Source organism: Poromitra crassiceps (genome assembly GCF_964638095.1).
Source record: "Poromitra crassiceps genome assembly, chromosome: 4".
Taxonomy (NCBI): domain Eukaryota; kingdom Metazoa; phylum Chordata; class Actinopteri; order Beryciformes; family Melamphaidae; genus Poromitra; species Poromitra crassiceps.
In genome coordinates, this window is record NC_139626.1 from 76724743 (window position 1) to 76731722 (window position 6980).

At 44.9% G+C, this 6980-nt stretch overlaps 1 protein-coding gene across 1 annotated transcript in view; it reads right to left on the reverse strand.

Annotated features, from left to right (window-relative positions):
- The window catches only part of LOC310774397 (uncharacterized protein), an 86892-nt gene extending 80987 nt beyond the window's left edge, over positions 1-5905 (reverse strand). The window contains exon 1 of the mRNA XM_083634465.1: positions 5833-5905. The gene's annotated coding sequence lies outside the window, so the exon portion shown is untranslated. The remainder of the gene's footprint in view (positions 1-5832) is intronic.
- Positions 5906-6980: the final 1075 nt, after the last annotated feature.

Consider the following 6980-nt stretch of genomic DNA (forward strand, 5'->3'; position numbering starts at 1 on the left):
GGATTGGGGAGGCCCTAATGAAAAAAATAATAATTAGTGAAAGCCCAGGTCGTTATATTGGTCGCGCAAGGGCAGCGTGTTGGGACGGTGGAGCAGTTGCCTTGAGCGTCAAAGATTACTTCTATGGGTTTACATTAGCCACACCCTAAGTCGTTATATCTGTCGCACAAGGGCAGCGTGTTGGGATGGTGGAGCAGTTGCCTTGAGCGTCAAAGATTACTTCTATGGGTTTACATTAGCCAAACCCTAAGTCGTTACATCTGTCGCACAAGGGCAGCGTGTTGGGACGGTGGAGCAGTTGCCTTGAGCGTCAAAGATTACTTCTATGGGTTTACATTAGCCAAACCCTAAGTCGTTATATCCGTCGCACAAGGGCAGCGTGTTGGGACGGTGGAGCAGTTGCCTTGAGCGTCAAAGATTACTTCTATGGGTTTACATTGGAGTTTAGTTGGAAAGCCCAAGTCGTTTCATGGGTCGCTCAAGGGTACCGTGTTAGTAAACAAGCAACGCACAAGGGGCGTGACAAAGCGTCAATATGCTGCGCGCTCGGAGTGAGAACGGGTTGGGTGACCAGGGGCGCGGGAAGTGGGGGTGCTTGTGGTGCTGCAGCACCCTCTGCTGTTTTGTATTGGAAATGTAATGTCAATTAAAAAATATATATATATGATTAAAATGTGTTTTATATGTTTTATACTGCGATATTTAGGGTTTAGTTGAAGACTATGAGCAAAGCAAAGAGGGTGATGTTATTTTTGAGGTTTGGTTTATAATATTAAGATAATAAAATATAAGACTAAATAATTTCAGTGTTTCTGCCTCTGTTGCTGTCTGTTGTAGTGTAAAACGACCTAAAGGGAGAGCAGGTGGTGACATGAAAGTGAGTGCACTGGCGATTATACGTTGGTGCACCGGATGCACGTGCAACCCCTAGTGGCCAGATGATTTTTTTATTTTATTTCTACATAATAAACTATTTAGATGTCCCCCATTTGCGCGAGATAGACCGCGAGAGACCGAGGCAGATAGAGAGGGAAAGAGAGATAAAGAGAGAGAGAGCAAGAGACAGAGAGGGAGAGAGAGAGAGAGACGAGACATGAGAGCGGGGGAGGGAGAGAGAGCCACGGCTGGCACCCAGCTGCTTGTTAACTTCACTTAACGACACTACTGCAACCTGAGAGACTCTTAAGTAGGCTACTCCCAGTAAAAATATATATATATAACAATACCAATAGCGTGCAAATATAAGCTACTTAAACATAAAATAGGATACCAATATTAATGCAACAGTATCTTCTTTGTACAAAGCTCACCAATGTTGTTTTAGCACAATTGAAGACAGCCTCAAATATTTCTCAACAGCATCCTGTCTTTGAGATGTCATTTGCAGATATTTCTCTACACTGCTGTTACAAAGGACATTTATAAATTCCATAAGCTGCTCTTATTCTTAACTCATTCTCTGCCAAAGACGTACCCGGACGTACTTTTAACAATGGCGTTCTGTGCCAAGGACGTACTCGGACGTACTTTCATGTTTTGGTTGTTTACATTACATCAGACACTTTCCCAGCCTGTGACATTGTTTCAAGTCAAACTGATAAAAGGAACCCGCTAGTTTAGTATTTATAGTATAGTCACCCATTTAGCAGTAATCTATTTAGCAGTGGCAGATGAAGAGAGGCGGTCGCCGCGGTGGCGGTCGCCGCGGTGGCCGCAGCCGCAGCGCTGCTGGGCGTCCTCAAGGCCCACACTTGGATTCCCCTGGGCCCAGTTCCAGCACGCACCCCGGTCCACGCCAGCGGACAATCGAAGAGACCATGGGGCTTCATCGTCCCGCCCCCCTGTTCACAGCATTCTGATCCGTCTGACACAGATGAATCGGAGGAGGAGGAATGGGTGCCACTTCGAGAGAGCGATGACGATGGTAAGAATAGCCTATTTTTTGTATCGCGTTTGAGATGAAATGATCACACACAGCCGTCTGTGTAAACTTAGCGACTCGACTAGCTCTGTGTTGTGCAACGTTGTGCAGAAGGTATGTACTGTGTTATTGTGATCGATACGTTAGTGACGATCATGTGCGGCCATTTGGGTGCCTGCAGCTGCCTGTGAGATGGCTAGTGGTAGTGGCTACGTTGCATCAAGGCTACAAGTGTCACATAAACATTTCAAAGTTTACAGCACTAACGTAGCTATTGTGTGATCTTCTGTGCTAACGTTAGTTATGAGAGGTAACGTGACAGCAGGTGACGTTACAGCACTCGTTATTCCTGTGTGTGTGTGTGTGTGTGTGTGTGGGTGAGAGAGAGAGAGAGTGTGTGAGTGTGACCACATAAGGGTTCATTTGGTTCCATTTGTTTATGCTTTTATCAAGCTAAGCTAAAAATCCACATGGCAACTGTAAAAGTAAATTATTTATTTGATTTTGTGCACATATTTATCATACTTTGATATTTTGACATAATAACAGTATACTCCTAATGTTAATTTAAAATGAGATATTCCTCTAAATATGGCTAAAAAACATCCAAACGTCCAAAAAAAGTAAATTTTTCACAGTCCCTTCCTTGCAGCACCCCCTACTTAAAAACAGTTCCAGTGTCCCTGGTGGTGACTGGTCAGCCATTCATTTTTCCATAGACATTTGTAAAATGCTTATAAAATAATTTATTTGCTTGGTCAAACAAAGCGATTCTGTTATATTTAGAATCAGCATTTTACTTGGACAAAAAAAATTGTTTTGTTTTTATCTTGTTTTCCCCCTTCTTGTGTCCGAGTGTGTGTGTGTGGGGGGGGATGGGTAGCTTCGGTGCCCAGGGGCCCCTGGGGGTGTTAATCTGGCCCTGGGTAGATGGATGCACATGGATGCCTCGCTTGGATAGGCCCATTACGCACGGCTCGCGCGCAGACATACTTCCCTCCAATGGTACTGCCTGATGAAGACCCGTGAGGGTCGAAACGTTGCTTTTTTGTAATTACAAAACTCACCGTGGGAGCTTAAAAAACAGTGTGCGGATTTCCTTTTCTTTTTCTATACTTCCCTCCAATGCCACGTTGATTTTCAACTAACCTACACTGCAGAAAAAAACACATTGTTTTAACAATGAGAATTGTCATGGTTTTGTGCGAAAAAGTGATTTGCGTTTTGAATTGGATTACCAGAGGAACGAGGGTCTGGCGGGGCGGGAGTCTGTCTGTAGCGTGATGGGAGGGGTGCTTTGTGTTCGGCTAGTGTGCCATGTCCTGAATGGGGGTCTCCCCGGAGAAGGTGTGAGCTGGGCCGGGTAGGCAGGCCGGGGTGGTCGGTGCACAGGGTGGGTAGAGGCACTGCCGAGGCACTGAGGCAGCGCTGTGCGTGGTCCCGCGGATCGAAATCAGTTTTAGGCAGCAAATCACTTTCTGACACAACACCGGCCAGTAGGCTACACACCGCCCTCCAAAGGCCTCTCGTGGGACTAAGCAGTTTGGTGCCTGCTTCCCAGAGGCAGCATGCACACATGCGCTGTAACAGCGGAAGCGTTGTCTTCAGGAAAACAAGGAAGTAACTCGGTGCAGATTTGACGTTTCACGCAACTATGGATTATTATTTCATCACGTGGTGAGTACCCGATGTCACAACATGTACATAAAGCTTTCTGGTGCTGTGTTTTTTTTTTAACTTTGGACGGCGATATCGATACCGATGCTATTGCACCCAGAGGGTGCAGTTTCTCCAATAGGAAAACTTGGAAAAGCTACTGAATGGGGCTTTAAAGTCTATAAACATATTTCTGATATAACCAGCCTAACCTGGGGCCAGAAACCAGGTCTGAGCAGGTACCCTCTGATGACAGATGAGGTGATGTAGTTCTGCTGTGTTGTATAGTGTTTTGTTCACAGTGTATCAACAGAAACACAACATGTATCTGAGCTTACAGACTAGTTCTGACACATCCTGCATATTTCACCAATGCAGAGAACTGAGATTACAACATAACTAGAGTTTATTATTATTATTATTAAACCTTTATTTAACCAGGTGAGTCCCGTTAACACATTGAGTGCCAGCGACGCCATATGGCGTCATTAGAAATTTACCGTAGAGTGCCAGCGACGCCAAATGGCGTCAGTAAATCCAAATTGTTTTTTTGACGGGGGGGTGTCGATCTAAGCTTCTTACGTCGCCTCTAACAATATTGTAGCTATTGGAGGTCGATAACCTATTTTACAAACCCATTAGGTGGCGACAGCACTCTCCTGATCAGAGAAAAAGGAGCCAAACACACAGAAATAGTCACTGGGGAAAAGGAGGAAATATCCGTCCGTATGCATCGACGTGCATGAAGCACAACGAGCACAACGCCAGCTGTGCCCCCAGCAGCAGCATCCGCTGTCACAACTGAGCACCTCCATGTACGCTGCAACAGCACATTCACATAATCAGCCTTATTATTCCGAACTGGAAGCATGCGAGCCCGTGACAAACACACGCGGAACCAAAAAGCTGGTTCCAAAAAGCTGGTCCCCCCCCCCCCCCCTGGGGGGGGGGGGGGGGGGGAGCACGCAGAGCAGGCAGAGCAGCATACACTTCACCCAGACAGACCCAGACATCAGAAAATTAGCTTCAGAGTCAGTGATGTGCTTGAAATGTTTAATTTCACAAAAGGCTCATTATCTCAGCTCGTAGAAAAAAAGGGATGTTTTTGCTTCAATCAAGCTATCTTCTCCGGCTCATAACTAAAGAACGGAAAATGGGATCAATAAACTTTTTTTTGCAGGTGATAGAAGAGAGTCTCATCGTTATTTGTGCGTGTTCAGTGTTTACATAGTAATTATTAAAAAAATGATATGACTGTTTTAAAATGCATTGCGGCCTATGTGGCACAGCAAGCAACCTTTTGCCCAAGGGCCGTGGCACTCAAAGTGTTAAGATGACAAGATCTCTTTTTCGAGGGAGGCCCTGGCCAAGATAGCAGCAATACAGTTTCAACAACACACACAATCAAATATTAAAAAGCACATAGGTCAAAGCATACAATGACAAACTGCAGACTCAAAAGCCTAAAAAGCAGACAGGAACACACAAACAGCACATAAGGAAAACATTAAAACACATAAGTCAAAACATGTTTATCAGGCTTCCACTAAAAGTCCCAAATAAAACAATGTTCTGGCCACTAAGAGAACAAATGTTGGATATTATGACACTATGAACGCCATCTGCAAATAGCAGGTTCATGATTTGAAAGACTAGCAGCTCGTCTTGCAGAAGTCAGCATTACAGTGATAACATAATGTCAGCTATTTATCTAATATGTGTTTGCCAGTGTTTCCTACACTGGCAAACACATAGCCAGGGGCAAGGGCAAAAATGCCCCCAACAAATCTCAGATCAATGCCCCCTAAAAACCATGATCCAGGGGCAAAAATTGCCCCAAATATTTTGATATTCTGGATTTTCATTCAATACATTTCATTTCCATCTGTAACACACTCAGCACCTGCAAGCTGGTTGCCAGAAGACAACGATGAAGAACACACTCACACAAACAGCACACTACACTTTAGCAACTTTATGCACTAATTATTTACTATTTTTTAAAGTGCCCCCAAAATGTTGTTAATGCCCCCACATTTTAAACCGTGTGGGCAAAAGTTGCCCCCAATATATATTTTTTTAATTGTTCACACTGTGTTTCGATCTATTTAACGAGGAAGTCTTATCTTATTGAGATACAGAAAACATCCTTTTTCAAGAGAGACCTGCTACGAACAGAGCAGGTTCTATAAAGACAGAAGTTCATTCACACGTTGCCAGACAACAAACAATCAAACAAAGACAAATGTAGTCACCATTGCCTTGGAAGATGTATTCCTGGTAAATTCACACCATCCAGATCAAGTCAGAGACTTTCGGCCTTCATCTAGAGAGAGAGAGAGAGAGAGAGAGAGAGGAGAGAGAGAGAGAGAGACGAGAGGAGAGAGAGAGAGAAGAGAGAGAGAGAGAGGAGAGAGAGATGAGAGAGAGAGAGAGAGAGAGAGAGAGAGAGAGAGAGAGAGAGAGAGAGAGAGAGAGAGAGGATGAGAGAGAGAGAGAGAGAGAGAGAGAGAGAAAAGACAGACACAGCTTATTTCTCCTCTGTCAGTTCTGTGTTCATTTGATATGAGGGTGTGGCCTCTTAACTTCAGGGTAAACAAGTCTAGTCTAGTCTGACATCAAGAAACCAGGTCTGAGGCAGAGTAACCACAGTTCAGGTGATGGAGTGGAGTACCCCCGCCTGTCCACTAGATGGAGACATTAACCATCTACAGTGAAGTAAACAGCAGAGCAGCACTCACACAGATGTAATGCATTTCAATGATAGAGTGAGAATGAGAGACTACATCTAAAATCTGTCTGACGTCACAGTTTGTAATATCAAAAAGGTTTGTGACTGACTGAAGAAGATGGCGCCGGGAGAAGGCGACTCGCTAGGGAGCTCTAGTGACTTCATAGACAAATAGGCTTGTATTCCAGTGTAAACGCGTTTTGTTTTGATTTCGTTGCTTCGACTTGCTTTGTAAATATCTATTGTATATAACAGTGTAACTGAATAGTGTAGATAGTGGCGTCTTCGCACTTTTCTTTGCAAGAAACCGCGACGGCGGGGACCCGCTCTGCCCGCTTTGTCCGCTCGCACGCAAAAAAACAACAACAAACAACAGCCCCGCGCCCCCGCCATGGAGGCAGAGAACGGAGGCACGGACACCAGCGGATATAACATGGAAATCAGCGTCGGAATAAAATACAACAGGGACGCGCTGATCAAAATCAGGAAAGAACGGATATATCCCAACAGCAACTGGCAAGCTCCAGATCTTACGGATTTTCCTGAACTCAAAAAACAACGCTGGAGGAGGGGGAAGAGAGGGGGGCTTCTCGCCCGCTTGAGGAAGCGCGCGGATAAACCACCTCTCCCAAGCATACTGCTGGCAAATGTTCAATCGCTGGAGAATAAACT